Source organism: Benincasa hispida, chromosome 1, assembly GCF_009727055.1.
Source record: "Benincasa hispida cultivar B227 chromosome 1, ASM972705v1, whole genome shotgun sequence".
In the NCBI taxonomy this organism is placed as follows: Eukaryota; Viridiplantae; Streptophyta; class Magnoliopsida; order Cucurbitales; family Cucurbitaceae; genus Benincasa; species Benincasa hispida.
This window is the reverse complement of record NC_052349.1, coordinates 94,066,941-94,079,245: the sequence shown is the minus strand read 5'-3', so window position 1 is coordinate 94,079,245 and position 12,305 is coordinate 94,066,941. Positions and strand designations below refer to the sequence as shown.

At 35.4% G+C, this 12,305-nt stretch overlaps 1 non-coding gene across 1 annotated transcript; it reads right to left on the bottom strand.

Moving 5' to 3' along the window:
- Nucleotides 1–10,999: 10,999 nt before the first annotated feature.
- On the bottom strand, nt 11,000–11,118 carry LOC120070444. The gene has a single exon (XR_005479940.1). It is a non-coding gene; the product is annotated as a U5 spliceosomal RNA (small nuclear RNA).
- Between the last annotated feature and the right edge of the window lie 1,187 nt (nt 11,119–12,305).

The window sequence follows — 12,305 nt, the reverse complement described above, 5'->3', positions numbered from 1 at the left end:
TAAGTTTTTCTAAATCATTTTGCATATTTTCAAAAGCTTCGAACAATTCATTATAAGAAAGAGGTTCTAGAGTTACCTCATCACTTTGTTCATCCTCTTTGTCACTATGAGCCATGAAGCAAAAATTGGCCACTTATTCATTATCACTCCCACTTTCGCTTTCATCGCTATCATCCCAAGTAGCTTTCATTGCTTTTCTTGGATTTCTTGGATGATTGAGGAAAAGGACAATCGGTTCTAATATGACCCGGCTTCTTACATTCATAGCATATTACCTCATCCTTTTTGTTCTTTTCACCTTTTGACTCTTTTTGGTTGGAGAGATGCTTCTTGAATTGCTTCTTTCTCTTGATGAAGTTCTTATACTTACATGAAGATAGCCAACATCATCTTCATCAAGTCATCTTCATCTTGGGAGTCAACTTCTAAAGAGATTGTCTTTAAAGCTATACTCTTTTCTTCTTTTTCTTCTCATCCTCCATGTTTTTCTTGATATTTATCTCATGCGTCAATAACGAGCCATGAGTTCATCAATGGAGAGAGATTTGAGATCCTTTGCCTCTTGAATGACGGTGACTTTAGGCTCCCATTGTTTAGGCAAAGACCACAATAGCTTCTTTATCTTCTCAAGATTTGAGTACTTTTCCCAGGTCCTTCTAAAGCATTGACAATGTTAGTAAATCTAATAAACATATCGGAATAGCTTCATTTTCATCAATTTTAAACATTTCATATTGATGAACTAACATGTCAATCTTTGTTTCTTTTACTTGACTAGTTCCTTCATGAGTAATTTCTAATTTATCCCATATCACTTTAGCGGTTTTGCAAATAGACACTCTATTATACTCAACTTCATTCAAAGCACAAAATAAGCAATTAATAGCTTTGGCATTTAAAGAGCATGCTTTCTTTTCATTTATTGACCATTCTTCCTTAGGTTTTATAGTGCTAACACTATCAACATCTTTGTTTGGAATTTTAAAACCTTCCTCAACAATATCCCATAAATCATAATCAATAGAAAGCAAGAAAAATCTCATTCTATTTTTCCAATAACTATAATTAGTATCATTAAAGAAATGAGGCTTTGTAATAGATTGATATCAGTAAAGGGGTAAAACTAAAATTGCCATAGCTAAAAAACAAATAAAGTTTATCACGAAATAAATATTTCAAGAAGAGCAACCCGCTCTGATACCAATTGTTGGATCGATATGGCAACCTAGAGGGGGTGAATAGGGTTTTAATTAAATTTTTTTTCTAAATTAACCCAATTAAACTAATTAGTACACTTTTTATAAATAATAAGAAAATTCAAATTATGCTACAAATCATATGACAAAAAATGTGATAATTTAATTCTATCAAATTTTAGCAAACAAACTAAAACATACAATAAATTGCTTAAATTAATTGCAAAAATAAAAAGGAAAGAGTTAGAGAAGAAGACACCGTAATTTTTTATAGTGTTCGATCAAACTCGACCTACTCCACTCCCCAAGCGCCTCTTGGAAATTTGAATAAAACTTCCGACTCTTTTCACGGATTAGAGCCCAACTGTTACACCACCACTCCTTTTACGGGTTCAAGAGCAAACCCGATCCTTTCCACGGTTTAGGATCAAACGTTACAAATGTTGGAATTTTTGAAGAAACACAATACAACTCTGGAAACTTTTGAGTTTTGGAGGATTATGAAATGTAAAATTTGTTAGTTTAAAATTTGGAGAGGAAGATGGTTTATATTAGAGATAGAAAAATTTTTAGAAACCACAACTAATTTGGACCATTGGATTTTGGAAAAGAAAAATCAATGGTGGAGATTTTAAAACTATCTAGTCGTTAGATGCAAAAAAAAAATATATATTAAGTTTCTTTTCTTTTGAAATTCATTTTCTTTTTAAAATTAATCAAAAAAAAAAAAAACATATCATGCGTCAAAAACTAGTCGTTAGACACAAACATAAACTAATATTAAATTCATTTTCCTTTTAATTCATTTTCTTTTTAAATTCATTCTCTTTAAAATCAATCCAAAAATAAAAAACATACAATGTGTAAAATCTAGTCATTAGACACAAAATAAAATATAATTAAATTTATTTTCCTTTTAAATTTCTTTTTAATTTCAATTTTTTATTTTAAATCAATCAAAAAATCAAAAGTCCATTATATGTTAATCTCTTAATGATCCACCATTCAACCAATATGCTGCCACATGTCTACATGCAAATGGTCTGGTTATGTCACGTCATCCACCACAGTATTTTCTCTATAAACTTGTTTCGGTCATATCGTCTTCGTTTTAGCTCCGTTTTGAGTGATTCAAGAGGTGTTGGAATCGTTATTCCGAGCTCTACGCTATAGATATACTAAAATACTAAGATTTTCAGTAATTAAAAATTGAGTTTGTTATCATCAAAATATTGATTAATTAATTAATTTGAGATTAAGGGCCAAAAAGCCAACACTTTCATGACCTCCACATTTATAATCAATGGCTTACCTTCAAAAGTTCTAAGAGGAAAGTCTCCAATGAAAAGCTCATCCACAAGCAATTAAACTTCTCAGAACTTAGAATATTTGGCTGTGTTTGCCATCCATACCTACGGCCATATAATGTGCAAAAGTTTCAATACAAATCAGAAAGATGTGTTTACTTAGGCCCCAACCCCATTCATAACGGACACAAATGGCTCACTTAGTCGGGTAAGCTTTTAATATCAAGGCATGTTGATTTTGATGAAAGTTTCTTTCCTTTTGCAACAAGTTTTGGAGTTGATTCAATGGAGGCTGGAACCAACCTCCACATACCTATTGCCTATCCACCACCATCATGGAATGAACAGCTCAATTGTCTTTTGCAACCCTAATCCAGTTCTCAAAATCATCCAACTACTGCCTATTCTCCAAGCCCAACTACTAATCACAGTACACCTCTTCTCAGTCCCATACTAAGCTCAAAAACCTCTCTTTTCCCTACACCTTCATCATCTACTTCACCCCCTCCTTCTCCAGTGCAGCCGTGCCCTTCCCCTGTGTCACACACTCCTAATTTCTCTCTAGTGTCCAACCCTTCTCCAACCCTTCCTCCCGGCTGCTCCATCTCATCACCCCCGATAGCTTAACCCCCTCTCCACCCCCTCCAGTTCCTGGCCATACCATGATAACCCGTGCCAAGGCAGGCATCTTCAAACCAAAAATCTGGTTAGCATCATCTTCAAATCGTGACTTCAACCTCATTGAACCTACACGGGTTGTTGATGCCTTGGCCACTTCAGCTTGGAAAAATGCCATGGATTTTGAAGTCCAAGCTCTTACTCGAAGTCACACTTGGGATTTGGTGCCAGCTCCACCTCATAAGACCATTGTTGGTTGCCAGTGGGTATTCAGGATTAAAAGAAATTCAAATGGATCTATACAGCGATACAAGGCTCAGCTTGTAGTGAAGGGGTTTCACCAAAATCCTGGCATAGACTTCTTTGAGACGTTCAGCCCCGTAGTCAAAGCGTCCACCATTTGAGTTGTCCTAACTCTTGCTGTCTTCTATGACTGGGAAGTTCGCCAACTCGATTTCAACAATGCGTTCCTCAATGGAAATCTAGAGGAAGATGTCTACATGGCTCAACCTCCTAGATATGTTAGTCACTCTATGCCTAATCATGTATGCAAGTTACGCAAAGCAATATATGGACTGAAGCAGGCCCCCCGTGCTTGGAACACTATGCTCACAGACACCTTGCACTCATGGGGCTTTACAAACAGTCGAGCTGACACCTCCCTATTCATTTATCGAAGGGGCTCGCCCATTGTCCTCATGTTGGTTTATGTTGATGATGTGATCATCACGGACAACAATCAAAAGATAATCAACAATTTCATTACTTGGCTGGACAATAAATTTTCTTTAAAAGACCTCGGCCCCATCAACTACTTCCTAGGGATCCAAGCCTCGTTTGTCAGCTTAGGCCTTCTGTGTAGGATTATCAATAGCAGCAGAAGCACAAGGATCATCTAAGCACTCAAATTCACTAATTTTGGCATAATATAAAGCATGCTTCTGCAGAAAAATGGGTTTCAAGATATACCTCTTGTAGAACTTCTTTAAAGCCCCTTCTCTAGCTGCAATCTTCTCCATATCTTGTTTTAGACCACCTCAAGATCTTCCCCACTATTCTCTTGGTGCTCTAGATTGAGTTGTGGGACTCAAAAGAAGCTTGAATCAAGGGATGAAGGAGAAAAGCTCACTGCAACAACCTTGTCGAAGAACCATTCTTCAAATCGAATTTTCTCTCAAAATTTTGTAGATTGCATGCCCAATTTTCACTCCAATCTCTTCATTATATTACAGATCAACATGCAAAGAGAAGAGCTGCTTCGATAACAAGTAAATAATATTTATCTTGTTGTTCGAATTTAGCATTTTCATCTATATAATTCATAATTTTAGATGAGTTGGGAGATAAAGAACAATCCTCTGTTAAAACTCTTTTGGTATAATCAACCGCTAGTAATTTATTTGTTGATTTGATTTTACTGTTACGTACATCGAAAGTGAGTATACTAGAATTCGAATGCTAATAAATTCAAACAAATTCTAATTTGTAACTAAATCCAAAGTCAAGTTTTAGCAAAAAGTAATAATGTACCCATAACCATTATTTATTTGCAACGATATTTTAGTGAGTCAGAATATGTGCTACTGTGGGGTAGTCAGATATTCCTTCACTAAAACAAACAATTTTGACCAAACACTATCCTCGGAATAACTCTTATTCCTATTGTCTCCAGAATAACTCTTATTCCTATAGTCGTTTAGTTATCATTTTTGGCCAAGATCTTTACTAACAACTTAGTAATTCTTGTAAGTGTGACCCGCCATTTTCAGATCCTATAGGACGGTATGAATTTGCCTCCGAAATAGAAGACAACATCCAAGACGAAACTATAAGACCCTATTCATTTTACTGAAGCCTGTGTTGTTCTGAATCCTATGTTACAACCCTCCGTGGGGATAGCCATCACTAAACGACTAGCAAAGGGCCGCTTAAAGCCAATCAACAGGTGCAACATAGGAATCTCACGATTCAGACTAATGGAGGAGACCGTAGGATATATTGACACATATCCTTCACCCACTTAATATGAACTACTTCCTCCATTTACCTTGATATTGACTCATACAAAACACTCTCCAAAGGGAGGCCACTTCCAGGGTGACATGAAGCGTCATATGAATCTCATGGTGTAAACTATGTGGAGACGTGGTAGTTGAAATCTATATATCGTATAATAGACTTATATTTGGACAACTTTCTCTTATTCACCAAAATCTAGATTTAAGCCAAAAAATACTTTCCAAATGGAGGTCACTTCCAGGGTGACACGAAGTACCGCTTAAATCTGGATTGTGAACTCTTAAAGACGTGAGAGCTAAAAATAACGTATCGTATATGTTATTAATCTTCCACTAAATTTTTCTAATAACTCTATCATATAGAAGTTATTAAACTTCCACTGAAGTGTTCTATTTTGGATAGATTTATACTTAGGTTCTTTTCGGCTAATAAAATAACCCTAAGGCTATGTGGTTTATCCAAGTATAACTCTTATAATTGGATTTTAACCTACGATATCTAGGTGATAAACCATTTTATTACCTCACATCACTCACGTATGCTCATAAAATCGGTTACCAACACTCAATTATTCGGCCATAATCCCTAGGTAGGAGGTGTTTCGTAACCCGTCAACTTAAGTACCCCCAACCTTAGACAGAATTATATACCGGTTGAGTTTGTAACCTAGGTTTTATAAGTTTTAACAATTAAAACAGGTGATCAACCTACATGAGCATGCAGCTGTTGTTTATGGATTTTAAATGTCACCCAATTTTATAACAACTTATAAAACTTTAGACATGCTATTCATCCATAACATACATGAGGCATTCAAATTTAATATAACATTTATATTAAATACAAGAAACCCTAACCTGCATACTATATATTATAACAATTATAACATACTTTCAATGCATGTTACATGCTTTCTATGGTGGCCTTTTAAATCTAAATGGCATACTATATGCACATACAAGATTTATTTAATTATAACATACATCAAATGCATAAATAATTAAACACAAACTGATATGGTTTTAGTTTTGGCAAAAACAAGCAAACAGAAGCCTAACTATTACAAAACAGCTTCGAACCGCTCGAACCGCTCCAAAACGAACTCAAGTAGCTTGAACCGGACCCGAACCGTCTGAACCGGACCAACAGAACCATTCGAAGTTGAACCAGACCAGACCACAAGAGAACTGGTCGAACGGCCTGCACATGTTCAACATCTCGCTAAGTCTCATCGTTTAGCAATGACGACCATCGTCTAGCATTTTGCCAGACGTCTTAATAAATGCTTGACCGTTTAGTGCGCACAAAAAGGTAAAAAATCGTTTAATGCCATCGTATAGCATTCAACGCACGCCCAGTTGCCGCACAAAGTATGCGATCGCATAGTGCTATCGCATAGCAACTTAACGCATCGCTTAGCTGCCGTATAGAGATAAATGATCACGTAGTGTTATCGCATAGCAATTCAACGCCTCGTTTAGCTCCTGATCAAAAGATAAACGATCGTAGTAAGCGGTTGCTCAGGGCTATCATATAGCTTTTCATAACTATCGCTTAGTTTTCGTATAGAACCAAACGATCGCTTAACACCATCGTCTAGTGCTGCATGTCATCGTTCAGTATCTTCCGTGTAGCTAACGATCGCTTAGCTCCATCCATATGAACATCATCACGTCGTTCAAATCGTAGGACGCGATTTGTTTAGTTCCATCGCATAGAAAACTTCAATGCATCGCTTAGCACATCGTCAACCGATCGCTTAGCTCTGTATCTAAACGATCGCTCAGCGCTATCGTGTAGCACTTCATCGCATCGCTTAGAGCGCATCATTGGTAAACGATCGTATAGTACCATCATATAGTAAATTCAACGTATCGTTTAGTTCCCACGCCAAAGCTAAACGATCGCTTAATGCTATCATATAGCAAATTGATCGCATCGTTTAACTCCCGCAGGTACACGATCATCTAGCATTCAACATCACAACGACCAGTGCCCATTGCTATACGATTGTCTAGCTTTTCTTCTCAGCTTGTAGCGTCTGGAGCTAGACGATCGTTTAGCAACTGGAACCACAACGACGATAAGAACAGAGGCTGATTTTCTGGAACTGCAACTCGGCCTCTTCGTTTGTTTCTTCGATTTACAGCTTAATTTTTACTCTAATGACTCCAAATAAATTACAGACTCTTGGGAACACATTAAAGCTCATCAAGCAAGAGCCAATTACAAATTTAAATGAGAAATTAAAGAGAATTAAACAGCCAAAACTCAGAAAATCATATCAGTGTACCAGTTTCATATTTCTCATATAAAACACCCACAAAACCAAAATTAAACCGAATTTAATGTGTATTTGATGCTCTGATACCAATTGTAAGATTGTATCAACAGCAGCGGAACCATAAGAATCATCTAAGCAGTCAAATTCACTAATTTTGGCATAATATAAAGCATGCTTCTGCAGAAAAATGGGTTTCAAGACATACTTCTTGTAGAACTTCTTCAAAGCCCATTCTTCAGCTGCAATCTTCTCCATATCTTGTTATAGACCACCTCAAGAATCATCTATGCAGTCAAAATTTTAAATTTTGACATAATATAAAGCATGCTTCTGTAGAAAAATGGGTATTAAGACATACCTCTTGTAGAACTTCTTCAAAGCCCCTTCTTCAACTGCAATCTTCTCCATATCTTGTTATAGACCACCTTAAGATCTTCCTCACTATTCTCTTAGTGCTCTAGATTGAGTTGTGGGACTCAAAAAAAGCTTGAATCAAGGGATGAAGGAGAAAAGCTCACTGCAACAACCTTTGTTGAAGAACCTTTCTTCAAACCGAATTTTCTCTCAAAATTCTGTAGATTGCATGCCCAATTTTCACTCCAATCTCTTCATTATATTGCATATCAACATGCAAAGAGAAGAGTTACATGAGTTGCATCTCATGCTTGGAGAAGACAAAGGCAATAAGTTACTTCATGTGTGAGCTACTTCAAAGATGGATAATGGAAAAACCCATTTTTCCATTTTGTGTTTTAGTTTTCTTTTCATTTTTCAATTTTATCTAAAAATAAAATTTTGATTTAAAAAATCTATTTTATTTTAAAAATGAAAAATTAATTAATTTCATAAATTAATTATTAAATAAAACTTAATTAATTTCATATCAAATATTAAATTAATTTTAACACATATCCATCTTTATATATTTAAATCATATTTAAATATATAAATTCGCCTATTCCATTTAATTAAACATAATTATATCTCATATAAATACTAATTTTCTTAATTCTAAATTGAACGTTTCAAATTAACTTATCACGCTATTCTAGAGCTAGTCCGTTACAAGCTAGTAGGGGGACCTCGCGGACCTATAGACCATGGGCTCCAACGATTGGCTAAACTCATTAGACCAAATTAATCCCCATTCGTTAACTAATGGGTCACTCCACTAAAACCCACAGTTGCACTCCCCTCACTGTAGATATATTATGTCCACATGATTTAACCATAATCAGCAAGTCGACCTTCACAAGTTGTTCGTAATAACGACTGGGTCAAATATCTATTTTACCCCCGAGATTACGTCTTATTCCTCAAGTCCCTACTGATCCCCTAATGAACAACTGTTTGTGATCCAATCACCAAACCAAACTCTCTCAACCCAGTGAGAGGGTGGGGCCCCTTATTCAAGACCTGGATTCAGTACTTGAGAGAACAACCTTTCTCCTATCTTAAATAGAGTAGGCGTGAACTTCGTCTTGCACCCTATGTCCCTAGTTATTTATCCGATCTTACCCCTGAAATAGGAGTCTTATTGAGCCGACATTGTTGAGCCAACCCTCAACTATGCAAATCTAAGGGCAATCCCGAATAAACAGGAGTTCATAGTTAGCTCAGGATTAAGATTGAGTTACCTAGGTCATTGAAATGGTCAGTCTTAAACAGTAAACAGTGTTATAAAGTAAGAGTGACTTATTTCTTGGTCCTGATCTTATGCAAACTCATTACATAGGATGCCCCTACTCCTCATGTCATAACATGTACGAATTAGGATCACATCGTATGTAGCACTTTACAACTCTTTGTAACAACTGCAGAGTAGGCCTCATCCAATGGTGTTACCAGAATAAGGTATCCAACCTTATTCATGTATCATAGATCATTTTGACTATTTACTCGAACCTGATCCACTCTTATATCTCCATATAAAGTTCAAGTACTCCTACAATAGTCATGGGTTTTAGTTTATTGGATTTAGACTTTCAAACAATTTATGAGATCAATAACAAGTATATTGATTATAGAAAATATTTATTATTTTATAAACTGCAAGTTTTTAGGACATAAAACCCAACACTTCTGCTCATTCAAGAAAAATACATTGAGGATTTACTCATTAGGCTGAATCTATCGTCACTCAAACCAGCCCCTACTCCATCTACTGTAGGTAAACACTTTTCCATATTCAATGGCACTCCACTGTTTGACCCTTTTGTTTACCGCAGTACCATTGGGGCGCTCCAATACCTCACAACCACCCGCCCTGACATTGCATTCATTGTCAACCACCTAAGTCAATTCTTGAAACAACCCACTGATGTCCATTGGCAAAGGATGAAGAGGGTGCTTCGCTACCTAAGTGGCACCAAACATCACGAAATATTAATCTCACCAGCTGCAAACCTTTGCCATAACAACCTTCTCTGATGCCGACTAGGCATCCAACATTGATGATCGACGATCCATAGCAGCCTACTATGTGTATTTGGGTAACACCATTGTATCATGGTCCTCCAAAAAGCAAATGGTCGTGGCAAGTTCCAACACTGAGTTTGAATATCAGGCTCTAGCCCATGCCTCTGTTGAAATCATATGGTTGCATCAGCTCCTTCGTAAACTTGGAGTTCCTATAACATCAAAGTCAACTCTGTGGTGTGACAATATCAGTGTTGGCACGCTAGCCACAAACCCTGTCTTCCATGCCAAGACCAAACATCTGAGATCGATGTTCATTTTGTCCGGGACAAAGTTCTTGAAGGTGCTCTCGAAGTTCGCTATGTTCCATCTGCTAACCAAGTTGCAGACTGCCTCACCAAGCCCCTGGCTCATTCCCAATTCTCTTACCTTCGCTCCAAACTCGGGGTAACTGAATTACCTGCTCGTTTGCGGGGGGATGTGAAGGAAAGTGGTCACTTCCCACCTAAAAATGAAAAGAAACAAATTGTCTCAACAAATCTTCAGTCCAACATTTCTCCTCTGTCCAAGCCGTTATAAAATACAGCTGTAATATGTGTGGTCCAATCATTCTTTTGTCCTATTGTACAGGTTAAAGGCTCTTCATAATCTTGTACAAATATACAGCTACATACCTGTAAAAATACACATTGGAGTAAATTCTTCTCTCAGCTGAGTAGGTTGTGTATTATGACTCAATAGATGGGTTTTGGGTAATTGCGATCGCTTGAGAAATAGAAATATATATATATATATATATTTATTTCTGTTTCCTTTTAATTTTTCAACATTATAGCTTTAATTTTGGATATGAAAGTTGTTTTAAAATTCAATTCTTGGTGAAAAACGTATGTAACAATTTTTCAGATCTAAAAACTTAATTGCTCTAGATCTGAAAAGTTTTGGTCTTATCTATTCTTCAAAAGCAGAAGCCTTTCTTTCAGATCAACATGAGTTTTCGTCTTCTTATTTCCCGATTTTCGTTCTCCCATCTTTAACGATAGTGGGCGATGTTTAACATTGGGAGTACTATCATAAGTGGTTAACATGTGATTTTATCAAGTTAATTTTACACTTTTATTTGAACCTAAAAGTTTAGTTTTAGTTTTGTTGGGACCGACCACAGGAACAGCGGGGCCCTCCAAAAATAGGCGCATGCCGCTCATAAGCGACGAGTACACGGCATTCTTTAGTAAAAGGCGAAAGAATAGTCCGCTGTGTTTTCACCGCACGGCTCCGTAGGCTTACAAAATTTCATTGGTGCGGTTTATATAGTCGCTGAACGGTCCACTAATACGATTCCTTACGATGTGGGAATTCCCCAATTACATTCTCTCTGTTCACTCTCTTAGCACTATATATAAAATCCCCATTTATTACGAATTCAATGTTCCAATTTTCTTGTTCCAACATCCAAGTCGGTAATTAACATTTTTAACCATTTTTCCTCCAAATGTTTACCAAGTTTTACCCTATTTGATTTTTGCTTTAAAATCCCTTTTAATCTCTAGACTTTCATAAAATTAATAATTTAGTTCTTTAAAATTTATGATGATTTAGAAATTAGTATTAAGATTTAATGAGATCTATTGCATAAATCAATTGATAACTAATTAGACACTCAACATTTTTATAAAATATAAAGTTTACATCATAAAATAATAAAAGTTGACATCAAATTTTAATGAATTTGTGTACATTAAGGACTAAATTATAACAAATTTGATTGTAAAAGGATTAAATTATTACATACAAAAGTTCATGAACTAAATTATCACAAAATTGAAAGTACAAGAGCTAAATTGTTACAAATAAAAGTTTAGAGATTAAATTGTTACTTTTATGAAAGTTTAAAGGACTAAATGTAACTTTTAATCTAAACAAAGGTAGAGTGAGAGATTCAACTTTTGAGTAATATTATATAGAGAAATTTTCACAGACAGAAAAAATGTCAAACTATTTACAGAAATAGCATAGATATTAATAGATTTCTATTCGTGATAAACTTCTACCAGTTTCTATCACCGATAGGTACTGATAAACTTCTATCAGCCTCTATAAAAAAAAGATTAAAATTTTCTCCCACACACACCAAGTTGATTTAATTAGATTTGGGATATATAAATAATCACATATCAGTAGATATTTTCTAATCTTTTTGATGCAATCCAAGTTTAGAGAAAAGCACAAAAAAATTAAGATGATTTAATCCACTTAAAGTTGGTTATATGGTGAAAAAATGCTTCATTCCGTGTATGGAAAATTAATTTTACAGTAGATATGTGATAATATTAAAATAAAAATTGTTTCATTATCTATATTTCAATATTAAAATATTAAAAAAAAAAAGTTCACTATTTGTTCTACATAGAAGTTTTTTATTTTATTTTATTTTTTTTGAAAAGGAAGATAATATGATTAAAA